Below are 14,948 nucleotides of genomic sequence, written 5' to 3'. Positions count from 1 at the left end.
TGAAATACTACCATAATTCTTATTTCCCAGATGAGAAAATCAAGGCTTAGAGTATATTACAGCAAAATTAAAAACTTATTTTAACTAAATATGAGAGACAAAAAGTTAAGCCATATAGAGGGGAATGATATTTATAATACATTTATTCCACAAGAGTCTTATATTCATAATGCATAAAGAAGTCTTACTATTGGAGCACCTGTGTGGCTCAGTAGTTGAGCATCTACCTTTGTCTCAGGTCATGATCCCAGGGTCCTAGGATTGAGCCCCACACCAGGCTTCCCATGGGAAGCTTGCTTCTCCCTCTGGCTGTGTCTCTGCCTCTCTCTGGGTCTTTCATGAATAAATAAATAAAACCTTTTAAAAAAAGACGACTTACCATCAATAAGAATTAGGCAGACAACACAAAGAACAAGAAACTGAAATAGGTATTTCATAAAAAAAGATATCCAAATGGGAAATAAAGAGAAATCACTAGGAAAATGATGTCAGTAGGAATAGCTAAAAGGTCAATAGAGGCACTAAATGAATTCTAAAAAAATTTCTAATAATAACTTTTAAGAAGAAAAGAAAGGACAAATGGTGACACCAAAAAGAGAGTAAGCAAAAACAGTAAAATGGTATACCTAAATTCAATTATATCAGTAATTACACTAAGTATAAATAGACTAAATATTCCAATTAAAAAGCAAAGATTTTTTAAATGAATAAGAAAACAAAATGAAATTATTTGTTGTCTACAAGAAGTGAGCTTATAAATAAAGACACAGTTGGGTTGGAAAGTAAATGGATGGATGTATAACATTTGGCCGCTAGGCTTAAGAAAGCTGGACTAGCTTTATTGATATCAGATAAAGTAGACTTTAGGACAAAGTGATAAAGAGGGGCATAGTATATTGATAAAGGATCAATTTATTAGGAAGATATAACAATGATAAATGTGTATCACTAGTAATCACAAATCTTCAAAATACAAAAAGCAAAAAATTTCTCTGGGATAAATGCCCAGGAAATGATTGCTGAGTCATATGGTAAATATATGTCTAATTTCTTAAGAAACTGCCAAACTATCTTCTAGAGTTGTAACATTTTACATTTCCACTAGTACTTTGTGACAGATTCAATTCTTCTATATCCCCAACAGCATTTGATATTATTACTATATATTTTTTTGAGATTTTATTTATTTATTCGTGAGAGACACAGAGAGAGAGGCAGAGACACAGGGCATAAGGAGAAGCAGGCTCCCTGTGGGGAGCTCATGCAGGACTCAATCCTAGGACCCCATGGTCACACCCTGAGCCAGAGGCAGATGCTCAACCACTGAGTCACCTAGGTGTCACCACAGTTACTTGTTGAAGCATTTTCATGATGGCTGCTTTAAAAATCCTGTCAGGTAATTCTGACATCTATCATATTAATTTTGATTTTTTTTTTCATTCATGTTGATATTTTTATGGTTCTTGGTATGATGATTGATTTTTGACACTGTAGTGGTGGAGGAGGATGAATTATTGCCATTGAGTGCTTATGAAAATCCACTAGACCTTCTTCAACACCACCTCACGAAAGAAAAGTACCTCATTATTTCAGGGTAGAGGTGGACATTCAGTCTTCCCACTCAGCCTCTTCCACTGTCACTCCAGTGGGGAGGGTGGGATTCCTCCTTACAAGGGAGAGTGGAAGTCTAGATTTCCACTTGGCCTTTGTTGATAGAAAGGGATCCTACATTTTTCTGATGTTATTTGCCTGGAAGAGGATGGTTATTGTCTAAATGCTTCTGTCTTGCTAGGCTGCGTATTTTCCAGTTCTTTACCAGGAGAGAGTAGATTTTTTTCTCGGGATTGGCATTTTTGGATTATTGTCTCATCACAGCCCAGGATATAGAGGTGACAGAAAGGAAATCCAAGGAACTAACTGCTACTATGTCATTCCTTGGATCTAGATGTCTCCAGTTGGCCTATTTTATTTTCAGCTTTTAGAATTATCTTGTGGTTGTGTTTTATATATAATGTCCAGTATTTTTATCTGTACTTTATAGGGAAAATAAAGAGAAATGTGCCTACTTCATCTTTTCTGGAATGAGGAGTATGGTCTGGGTAGTGTCTTGGTCAAAGCAATGAGACAAGAGGGACACCTGGATGACTTGGCGGTTGAGCATCTGCTTTCGGCTCATGTCGTGATCCCAGGGTCCTGGGATCGAGTCCCACATCAGGCTTCCTGTGGGGAGCCTGCTCCTCCCTCTGCCTGTGCCTCTGCCTCTCTCTCTATGTCTCTCATGAATAAATAAAAAAAAATCTTAAAAAAAAACGAGACAAGAAAAATAAAATGTATATGGATTAGAAAAAGAGAGACAAATTATCATTATTTTCTGATCATATCTGCTGAGATGGAAATTCAAGAGAATCTGCAAATTATGAGAACTAATAAGAGAGTAAACAAGGACTCTAGTGGACAACCATTTTTCTCTAACTTGGCTTACAGGTTGACACCTGTTTACTAATATTGACCTAGTTTGATTAAGAGATGGAGAGGTATTTTTCCCAATGTTTTATCAGCAGTCAGTATAGAACATAAATATTGTGACTTCAAACCACTGATTTTTTCCACTATAAGGTATCAGCCATCTGTAAACCATACTACTATAAACGTGGCAATGGTAGAAACAGGAGGTTTGAAATGTGATTTTGATTGCTGACATTCTTGGCAAACAGAATGAGGTTGGAGAAGAGGTGTTTTATAGAAACCTCCACAGCCATTGCTTTGAAGCAGATGCTTCATTCTCATTTAGTTTGACTTTAGTGATTCCCGTCAGGCTTTCCTTTCCTAAAAACCCAAGCGAAGGATTCTGGGAAGATAGAGTTATAAACTATTTTGATATGGGAAGGGGCTAAATTGGACAAATGACATCAGAGAAAAGTCCTGGGGCATCCCATCAAGACACATGTCGAAGAGAGAAACTGAAACTGAAAGCCTATGCCGAAACAAAGTAATTGTCTTTGTAACATAAAACATCAGGATCATTTCAGAATTATTTTGTCTTTTTAAGGATGTTTTGGCCCATGAGTCTCCATTCTCTCTTGGTTCTTTCTTCCCCAAGGCTTCTCATTTTCCTTTGCTTAATGATGCAAATTTCCTCTATCTATAAATATTGAAAAGTCTCTGGGTTTAGTCCTTAGACTTACTCATTTCTTTATCCCAATTCCTTAGTCAGCCTCATTCAGTCTCTTGATTTGAAATACTGAATTTTGTTTTCAGCTCTGATCTCTTTCCTAAATTCGAGGCTTGTATATCCAGCCACCTACACAGCATCTCCATTTGAATGTATTACAGGCATCCAAAACTCCACATGTGCCAAATCAAACTCCTGCTTCCCTACCTTTTACCTCCTCCTCCACTTGTCTTCTTTATTTCAGTAAATTGTAGCTCTAGTCATTAAGGTTTTCATGCCAGAAAATTATAATTATCCTTGATTTACTTTCTCATATCTCTAATATCCTATTATATTTCATATCTCATGTATCAGCATATTCTATTGTCTCTACCTTGGAATATGCTCAGAACCTGACCCCTTTCCTATTACCCTTATCAATCTTCACCACTATCATCTCTTGCCAGCACTATTGCAATGGCTATTTGACTAATATCCTTGCTTCTATCTAAGTCCCCTATAACGTATTCTTCACAGGCCACTAGAGAGATACTTAAAAAAAAAGATTTTATTTATTTATTCATGAGAGAGAGAGAGAGAGGGAGAGAGAGAGGCAGAGGGAGAAGCAGGCTCTCTATGGGGAAGCAGGACTGGATCCTGGCACTCTGGGATCATGATCTGAGCCAAAGGCAGATGCTCAACGACTGAGCCACCCAGGCATCCCTAGAGGGATACTTCTTTTTTTTTTTTCCAAAGATTTTATTTATTTATTCATGAGAGACCCACAGAGACAGGTGGAGACACAGGCAGAGGGAGAAGCATGGGGAGCCCAAAGCAGGACTTGATCCCAGGACCCGGGAATCATGACCCAGGCTGAAGGCAAATGCTCAACCACTGAGCCACCCAGGTGCCCTAGAGAGATACTTTTAACACATAAACTAAATCATGTTATTCCTCAGCTTGCCAGTTGTTTCTCATCACTTAGGATGAAATGCAAAGTACTTTCCAGGGCCTCCAACACTACAGGATCACTCTTAGCTACCTTTCTGATGTGATCTCCTAGCTCTTTCCCACCGTTGTGTTCCACACCTGTCACACCAGTCACCTCACTGTTCTTGAATACCCCAAGCATACCTTAAGTCCTTTGCACTACAGGAAAGCTCTTCCCTCAGATCTCCACATGGCTATCTCTTCCTTAAGATTTACTCAATGTTACTTATTAGAGGGGGCTCTCTTGTCCCCTCAGTTGAATGTCACTCCCTGATCTTTTGCTTTTTATTCACTTACTTATTATTATTATTATTATTATTATTATTTTTATTGTTTTCCATAGCATCTACCACACTGAAATCCAAGAAACATAAGAAGAAAGACTTTGGGGCACCTGGGTGGCTTAGTTGGTTAAGCATCTATCTGCCTTTGGCTTGGGTCATGATCCCAGAGTCCTGGGATTGAGCCCTGCATCAGGCCCCCTGCTGGAGGGTGAGGTCCTGCTTCTCCCTCTGCCCCTCCTGCTCCCTCTACTTGTGCTATCTCTTTCTCCCTGTGTCAAGTAAATATATAAAATCTAAAAAAAAAAAAAAAAAAAAAAGAAAAAAGAAAGACTTTGTTTTGTTCACTACTTTATTCTCAGCAACTAGAACGGTGTCTGGTACATAGCAGATCCTCAACACATATATTGAATGAATGAATGATTGCTTTAAGTAATAAAAATTGAATAGTTATGAATGATACCCATCATTCATTTTTTCTACTTGGAAGTAGAAAAGAGATAGGATTTTTTAGGGACTCAGGACTCCTTTTTCTATGAGAGTGGTATTGTGGCAGAGCAGAATGTGGGGGAAGATTCACAACTCTGGGGGGGTGAAAGAAAATTTGTAAAGAAAATAATGCTCATATATTTCCAGGGGGAAATCTGTGTCATCTCAAAGTGAGAAACGGTTGTTGCTTTAATCCATGACAGCACTGTTATAATTCATCTAATCTTAGAAATATCTCTTTCAATAGTTATTTCTTTTTAAAAACACCTATAATTAGAGTATATTATGCAAAATGGCCAAATAGCAACCATAGCAGGCACTTTTCTTAAGATGTCATCTTATGCTCAATTATCATTTAAATTTTTTACTTTGTAAAATAATTAAGCATGATATTAAAATGTAATATCGAGAAACTTAAAGTTTGAGCTTCATAAAACAAGTTTAGGAATATTCCATTGTCTTCAATGCTTTGGAAGACTTTGATAATGATCGGCATTAATTCTTTAAATGTTTGGTAAAATTCACCAGTGAAACTACCTGTTCCTGGTCTTTTCTTTGTTGAGAGGTTTTTGATTATTGATTCAATCTCCTTTCTCATTATGGGTCTGTTCAAATTTTCTCTCTCTTCGTGATTCGGTCTTCATAGGCTGCTTGTTTCTAGGAATATATCCATTTCTCCTTCTCCTAAGTTATCCAGTTTGTTGACATGTAATTATTCATTATAGACTTTTATGATGCTTTCTTTGTATTTCTGTGGTGTCAGTTTAGTGTCTCCTTTTTCATTGGTTTTATTTATTTGAGTTTTTTTTTTTTTTTTTTTTTTGGTCTAGGTGGTTTGCCACTTTTGTTTATCTTAGAGGAAAATGACATATTTACTGAAACATGAAAGAAATTTACTTCCTGAGACTAAAACATCATGGTCAGAGTTTTAAACACTTCTAACTCAAATAATGGGAGCAGTAGAGGGTAAGTGAGAGAATAATCTGATAGCTGTGAATGCAATTTAATTCCTTCTAGTACATTCACAGAGAAGTAGAGAGCCACTGTTTTAACTCCTTTGTTATAAGTCCCCCACCTCTGATGATTGAGCATCCCTGCAATTCTGGAAGGTCCCAAAGGGGAGAAGATGTTGGTACTTCTATCAGCACTCCTTCGATCTCCAGAAAGGAACTGTGAATGTTGGCCAACTGTGAAGTTAGGGCCAGTCCCTAGGAACTCCCTCATTTCTTACAAGTTTCTAATTGCAAGTTCAGGGGCTTCCCAAAACCACATTCAAATTAAAAAAAAAAAGATTTTGTTTATTTTTGAGACAGAGAGAGAGAGAAAGAGAGAAAGAGAGAACACAAGCAGAGCGAGAAGCAGGGGGAGAACCACATTCAATTTTGATAATTCACTAGAAGGAGTCATAGAATTTACTAAAAGCCATTATACTCATGGTTATGGTTTTATTACAGGGAGAAGATGCAAATTAAAATAAGTCAAAGGAAGAGATGCATAGGGCAGAGTTCAAGTGGTTTCAAATGCAGAGCTTAAGTTGTCCTCTGCCCATTGAGTCATAGACAGCATTAACTCATCCTGGCAATGTGCAGTATTGTCAGTCAGGGAGGCTTACTCAAAACTTGGTGTCCAGAGTCAGAATTGGGGCTTCATCATATGGGCACCCATATAGCTGATCTCAATTTTCAGCCTTTCAGGAAGTTAAGCTTAGATATATGACCCAAAGCCCCCACTCTGAATCACATTGTCACTGTCTGATTGGTGCAAGGCATCCAGATAAACACAGACACTTCTATCAGGCTTGATATTCCAAGGGTTTAGATATTACCTCCCACACTTGGGAGGAAAACATCCTTGGACTGGCTTGCTTCTTAGAGAGATAAAGCCGTGTAGGGACGCCTGGGTGGCTCAGCGGCTGAGCGTCTACCTTTGTTTGGCTCAGGGTGTGATCCTAGAGTTCCGGGATCGAGTCCCACGTAGGGCTCCCTGAGAGGAGCCTGCTTCTCCCTCTGCCTGTGTCTCTGCCTCTCTCTCTGTGTCTCTCATGAATAAATAAATAAAATATTTTTAAAAAAAAAGAGAGAGAGAAAGAGAGATAAAGCCGTGTAGATCACACAAGAGTGAGAGTGGAGTGAGCGCTGTCTTGAGACTCATTCTCCTGTGAGGGAGCAATATGTCCTGCAGGTAAATGGTGGTGATTCCCACAGTCAGACCTCTGAAATACAAGGACAACAATGCCTGTCTCCCAGAGTCCCTTCACGGAATAAATGAGATAATATGTGTCAAACCTCTTGTCTAAAGTCTGTCTCATGAGCTAGTTAGATGGTAGTCCTTCCCCCAACCCCCAAACTGTCATATCCTGTAATTTTTCCATAGTCTTCCTTATCTTCTGCCTTTTTAGAATAACTAATGATATTCTCTTGCAGTTTGACTGTTTGGCATTCAGAACACATTGTCTTGTAGAATGTTATAACCTTGTCAGACTGTATAATCTACTTTCTTGTTCTCATAAAGCCGTTAGGTATGTTAGACAAGCATGCACATACTCAACACTAACATATTGTCCCATTTTAAACTTGAGGACACGCAATGGGTGGGGACTTGTGAACAAATTGTTTCTGAACGATTTTTAGGTTTGTCAGGTTTGAGGAAATGTACTCAAAGAATACTCTGATAGAGCCAATTCCCAGATAGTTGCAGTCTACCATCCATCCCAGGGGAAAATATATTATCACAACTGGTCACATCCATGGGCTGATTATTTTCCAAATGTCATTTGGGCTTTTGCTATTTTGCTATGTTCCAAGTGTGTACATCAGGCAGGATGAGACATAAAACTATATTTGTTCTTTCGGTTACAATAGAAAGTGACTTTCAGTTACAATAAAAAGTGACCATAAATTACCATAGATGTATGTAAACACACAAATGGTGATCAGATTGCCAGAAAAGATGGGATGCCTTATCTAGTCAGAAGAGAAAGAAGGTAAAGAGTAAGCCAAGAAGAGAAAGATGGCCAAGATGTTTTGGTGAGAAATTAGGAAACAAATTGCACCTACACCACACAGAAGGAAAAGATAAATGGGCCATGGGTGGGAAGAACCCACTCCTCCCCCCATGTCTTCCGTTTACATTCACAGTGTCACCACACTCAACTCTTCTGATAGCAGCTATGTGGGAGTTTCCCCCATTCCAACCAGTTCTCTGTGGTATCTGCTTGGTGTCCTACAATTAAATTCCACTCTGACACTAATTGGATGTAGTGCAGGCCCCACAGGTTCAAAGGCTCAGATCTCTGAGAATGCTCTCTACTTCTGATGCCAACTCTGAGTTCTCCTACTTCCTTAGGTTACCCATAGCTTCTATCCAGCTTGTCTACAAATTGGAGATCCCAATGACCTTTCCCCATGAATTCAATTATTTGCTAGAAAGACTCCCAGAATTCAGGGAAACACGTTTATTAGTTGATTGTATAATAAATGATATGATAAAGGATACTGATGAGTAGCCAGATGAAGAGATATATTAGGCAAGGTCTGGGAGGGTCGTGCTCACCCCTTAGAGTTAAGGTGTATCACCAACCTAGAAGCTCCTGAAACCCCATACTATTGGGATTCTTTTTTTTTTAATAAATTTATTTTTTATTGGTGTTCAATTTACCAACATACAGAATAACACCCAGTGCTCATCCCGTCAAGTGCCCCCCTCAGTGCCCGTCACCCATTCACCCCACCCCCCGCCCTCCTCCCCTTCCACCACCCCTACTTCGTTTCTCAGTTAGGAGTCTTTATGTTCTGTCTCCCTTTCTGATATTTCCCACACATTTCTTCTCCCTTCCCTTCTATTCCCTTTCACTATTATTTATATTCCCCAAATGAATGAGAACATACACTGTTTGTCCTCCGATTGACTTACTTCACTCAGCATAATACCCTCCAGTTCCATCCACATTGAAGCAAATGGTGGGTATTTGTCGTTTCTAATTGCTGAGTAAACTATTGGGATTCTTATGGAGGTTTTATCATGTAGGCATAATCAGTTATTAACTAAATTTCCATTCTGCTCCCACCCCTGGAGAATGGGAGATGACATGGCTGAAAATTCCAAGCACCTTGGCTCAGTCTACAACAAAAGCTCCAGATTTCTCAGTTTCCACAGTCTAAAAACAGAATCACAGCTTAAGTGATGTCCTTTTGATATTGTCACTGGAAGATCTAGATTGCCTCATTTGGGAGGCTAATATCTTTGATTTGGGAGGGAAGCTTTGGGTTTAAGGGAGAAGAGAACATTACAAAAATTAGTTTCCCTACATAACAACGTGTTTGTGCCAAGTGGCTGATGTGTGTCAATATTAGGGAATCTCTCTTCTTGGGAACCAAGAGGCCTTTCAGCTAGGGAACTAGAAGGGAAAACTGTTTTCCCCCATTCGGATCTGCTTCTTAGACCTTCTGCTAGTGACATTTTCACCTCTCCTCAACCCCAAAATAATGAAGCATGTTAACAACAAAACTTCAAAAGAACTTGAGATAAAACTGTTTGGGGGCACCTGGGTGGTTCAGCCATCAAGCGTCTGCCTTTGGCTCAGGTCATGATCCTGGGGTCCTGAGATCAAGTCCCATGCACGCCTTCCTGCAGGGAGCCTGCTTCTCCCTCTGCCTGTGTCTCTGCCTCTCTCTGTGTGTCTCTCATTAATAAATAAATACAATCTTTAAAAAAAAAAAGCCTGTCTTTTTATGAAAGTCAACGAAAACCAGAATTTTGAACAGTACAGTCACAGAAGTCTCTACATATCAAAACCACACATACCTCATATAAGCTCTTCAGCCCTTCAGCCTCCTGTGCCTGGTCTGTTTGGCAGCTCCTTTGCAGGTATTTCCATGATTTCAGCATTGGCTTCCCCTTTGGAGATCTTCTCTCAAACCTTTCTGGCTTGATTTCTGGCTCTGCAGAAAGAGGTTTAGCAGACCCACTCTAGCCCTTCTCTGTGGTCTATCTTGGTTTTCTCACCATGAACCCTGCTCTTGGGTGTGGTAGGGGTGTTTGTAGGGGAATCAGTGTGGAGTGAGGATAGAGGAAGGTGGGTGTAGGTGGGCTAGATATATGGGTAATGGGGATTAAAGGGGGCACCTGTGCGATGCCTGTGTGGCTCAGAGGTTGAGCCCCTGCCTTCGACTCAGGGCGGTGATTCTGGAGTTCCAGGATCGAGTCCAACATCGGGCTGCTGCAGGGAGCCTACTTCTCCCTCTGCCTGTGTCTCTGCCTCTCTCTGTGTCTCTCATGAATAAATAAATAAATAGTTATTTTATTTTTTAAGTAAAAGAATAAAAATAAAGAGGGCACCTGTTAGGATGAGCACTGGGTATTGTATGTAAGTAATGAATCACTAAATTCTACTCCTGAAGCCAATATTTCACTAAAAGTTAATGAACAAGACGTTAAACAAAACTTTGAAAAAACACATAAAAATCTAGAAGAAAATTTTAAAAATTAGAATAAAAAATGTTTAGATTTCATGTACTCACTTCTTCACTATTCATTTATTTTTCTACTCAATGCAAACTCAGATTTTCTCCCATGGTTCATTTGAAACTGATGATTTATTAAATCCAATGGAGACTTTATTCCTTTGGAATATGTAGTAACAGATAAGAATAGGAACTCAGAATAAGAATGTTTATCATAAAAAAAACATAATAAGGGGTAAAGGCTTTATTCAAATTTCCCTCCCCATCCCCAACTAGAGTTGGACCCACCCTACTTTCCAGTTTTATGTAAATTATTTCCAATTTTTTGGTATTTATATAAACTATATTATACATAACTCTCTCCACATGCACAGATTTTAGCAAAAATAGGAGTCTTTCATAGGCTTTTTTCTTCAATAATATATCATAGATAATCCTTCTAGATTGATACATTCAGTTCTGTCTCATTCTATATTATGGCTCCATATTTTCTCCTGAATGTATTTATACCATAATTTTTCATCCAGCTTCCTATTAGTTGGTATTTGTAAGTTATTTCCAACTTCTTTCATTATAAATTATGTCATAATGAACATCATTTTATTATTTTTTTAAAAAAGATTTTATCTAAAAAAAAAAAAAGATTTTATCTATTTATTCATGAGACACAGGAGAGACAGAGGCAGAGACACAGGCAGAGGGAGAAGCAGGCTCCATGCAGGGAGCCCGATGCGGGACTCGATCCCAGGTCTCCAGGATCATGCCCTGGGCCGAAGGCAGGCGCTAAACCGCTGAGCCACCCAGGCATCCCTCGTTTTATGTTTCATTTATCCTTGTGCAGTTGTGCCAGTGTGTCTGTATATAGATTATTACAAGTAGAACAAAGTATGAAGGGTATTATATAGTTAAAATTTTGACAGGAAATACCAATTTCCCCCCTAAAAGACTGCACAATCTATATTCCCATAAACAGCGTATGTGTCTGGTTTCCTCTAATTTTTTCATCACTGGAATCTAACAAATTATGTTTTTTAACTTAATAGGCAATATTATCATTATTTGCTTAATTTCCATTTCCCTGATTCCTAGAATGAATGTACATTTTTCATGTGTATTGAGCATTTTCTTATTCTCCTTCTGTAATTTGCCCATTTGTATACTTTGTAATAGACAAGTCTCTGTAACTGTATTCCATTTCATTTCTGCAGCATTTGATGTTGTGAATATCTCAATTCTTTGAATTTTCTCATTTCCTATTAAGGTCCTTTTCAGTGCTCTGATTTTCTTCCCAGTTTTCTGGCAAATCTTTATAAGTGCCTCTTCCTTTACTATTCCTTAAATGTTGGTATTACCAGGGTGCTATTGAATGAAGGTTTGTGTCTCCTGTCGTTCTGTCCGTCCCCACTCCTGCCAAATTCACATGTTGAAACCTAATCCCTAATGTGATGGTATTTCGAGCTGGGGCTTTTGGAAGATGACTGGGTCATGAGAGTATCATGAATGGGATTAGTATCTTTTTCAAGAGGCCCCACAGAGCTCTCTTCTTCCTTCCACCAGAGACACAGTGAGAAGAAGGCCATCTATGAACTACCACCAGTTTCTCAATCTGCTGGTGCCTTGATCTTGGACTTCCCAGCCTCTAACATGTGAGAGGAAGGCCTCTCAGTCTTTGGTATTTTTTGGTAGCCTGGGTGGCCTAAGACATGGGGGATTTCCTCCTCAAGCCCTTTTTAGCTTTACATATTCTTCCCAAGAGAGATCCTTCCTGTACATGGTATGACTTCAACCACAATTTCTGATATGTAGCTCAAGTCTCTCTCTTGAGCCCCAGATCCACATATTCAAGTCTGTTTCAGACATCTTAATCTGAACATATTCCAAACTGAGTTTATCCCTCGTGCCCGCCACCCGCACCCCCCCGCCCCCCGCCGCCCAACCCATTGATTTGGCCACCCAAGACAGCAAGGAGTCTTTTCCTTTTCTTGTTCCCATCTCCTCCATACAAAACCAGGTATCGAGTTCTGCTGATTCTGATGTATTTTCATCACCTCTCCACCACGGCTGCTGCTAAGATCTTCATTATTGTGTGGTTGGATTCTTGTAATATCTCCTTGCTTCCAGCCTCATCCTCCTCTTCATCAGCTTTCTCCCTAACCTGTGGAATAAAGCATATCACCCATCTGCTCAAAATCCTTTACTCACCTCCCATTAAAAGGGTCGGGCTGAAATCCAAACTCCTAACGTTTACACACCAAAGTTTTGGTACTGGACCTGGTTTCTTTTCCTTTCCTTTTATTTCAGCCATACAAAATATCCTGTTTCCTGGACTAGCCAAGTTCTCTGGCTTCTCAGATGTTACGATGTTCATCTTCCTTGTGTAACATGCTTCCCTTACTCTTCCAAGGAGTCATACCTATTCACTGTCACCCAGCAGACTCCCTTGGCCATACAGTTTGTGTTGGGTGGTCCTTCTATGTGGCCCCATAATTCTCCCTTTCGCAACCACATTTTAACACAAGACTGTGGCCTGTGTAAGAGCAGGTAAGAGTGTAACTTTCATTTCTACATCCTGAGAAATGATGTAGAGCTCAAGAAATACATAATAGATATATGTAAAGAGGAGAAAGGAGAAGGGGATAGGAGACTCTGGCCTCTGCTGCCACTAAAGTGGCTCTCAGCAAGTTTAAGGTCAGTAAAGGGGAGCCTGGGTGGTTCATTGGTTAAGCATCTGCCTCTGGCTAGGGTCATGGTCATGGTGTCCTGGGATTGAGCACTGCATTGGGCTTCCTGCTCAGCGGGGAGTCTGCTTCTCCCTCTCTTTCTGTGTGCTCACTCTATCTCTCTCAAATAAATAAAAAAAATAAACCTTAAAAAAAAAAGAAGAGTAAGGTTACTAGTGACCCACAATTATTAAATGCAATGGATAACTCTTCCTATAAGCAGCCTGAGGTGATCTCTGAAAATATTTGTTATTCACTTGACCCAGAAAACCCTATAAAATCACACAAATCAAGTGGTTCAAATCTTCAAGTTCAGTTTAAGAACACACATGAAACTGCCCAGGCCATCAAGGGTATGCATATCTGAAAAGCCACCAAGTATATGAAGGATGTCACTTCGCAGAAGCTATGCGTGCCACTCTGTTGCTACGATGGTGGAGTTGGTAGGTGTGCCCAGGCCAAACAGTGGGGCTGGACACAGGGTCAGTGGCCCAAAAAGAGTGCTGAATTTTTACTGTGCATGCTTAAAAATGCAGAAAATAATGCTGAATTTAAGGGTTTAGATGTAGATTCTCTGGTCATTGAGCACATCCAGGTGAACAAAACTCCCAGGATGTGGAGTAGAATTTACAGGGCTCATGGTTGGATTAACCCTACATGAGCTCTCCTGTCACATTGAGACGACACTGACAAAGAGCAGGTTGTTCCTAAACCAGAAGAGGGAGTTGCACAGAGGAAAAGGATATCCCAGAAGAAACCGAAGAAACAAAAACGTATGGCCTGGGAGTAAATTCTGCATACAATAAATGCAAATAAAAACAAAAACAGGAAAGAAAAAAGAAAAAAACTCGATGGATACATTTTCTGCTAATCTGGATCCAATTTTTTGAGACATGACTTCCTCCTAGACTCCCTTCTGTCTGATGATGGATCCTTCTCATTTTCCTCTTGAGGGTCCTTTTCCTCTGCTCACATCTTAAATGTTAGGCCTGCCCCCAGGTGCCCTGCTCTTGTAGTCTCCCTGGGATGTGGCCGAGCAGGAGCCTACTCAGACACCTGCTGCACCTGCTGTGCTGTGCTGCCCCTTACTGGAGCCAACGAGAAGGCAGCCAGCAAAAGTAGTGCCCGTATTCTGGTTGGAAATAGGTGCTGTTAGCCCCTGCAGGCTAGCCTCAGACGCTTCACTGGGTGGATCCCTTTTGAAAACTCCCAGGAGGAGTCAGGGTATGAGCAAAGCCCACCCACAGTTTACTTCACTTCCTTCCTTTTTTCTTACTCTGCTCTTGTGACTTTGTCTGTTCCTTCTTCTCCTCAGTATCCTGTTTATAATTTGCTTTAAAATCTTGTCTAGCTAACCCCACTTCAACTTAGCTCATTCTACTCCTGTCTTAGCTCCTCTTCCAGTCCAAAGATTTGCTGTAGCCCACATTAGGGGAAACACTGAAGGCTGGGGTGGGTTGGAGTAAACTTCGGTCTGATTCTGAGACTCAGCTACAAAATGCAGGCAATAATGCCTGTCCTGCTCACCTCCCAGGGCTCCAATGTGTTCAAGTGAATGAGGTGTCATGTGCAATTTAAGGCATTGAGCTGACTCAGTTTCCCAATGGTGATCCTTTGGGGAAGGGTAACTACTTCCATCACAGGAGGTCCCAGATTGAGGAGAGCAGTGTTTTTACTGGGTTCCTCTATGTTAAATCAGAAATATCTCCAATTCAAAAATAGTTACAAATATGGTGTATTAGGGACTGTGGCTTGCCTTATGGGTCCCCAAAGTGCCTTAGATGGGCAAATAATCCATTTAGATTCAAGAGGGATGGACCTGAAATTTCAAAGACTATAAGTCTGGGAAATCCAT

The sequence above is a fragment of the Vulpes lagopus genome, chromosome 11 (assembly GCF_018345385.1).
Source record: "Vulpes lagopus strain Blue_001 chromosome 11, ASM1834538v1, whole genome shotgun sequence".
In the NCBI taxonomy this organism is placed as follows: domain Eukaryota; kingdom Metazoa; phylum Chordata; class Mammalia; order Carnivora; family Canidae; genus Vulpes; species Vulpes lagopus.
This window is presented reverse-complemented; position numbering follows the sequence as displayed.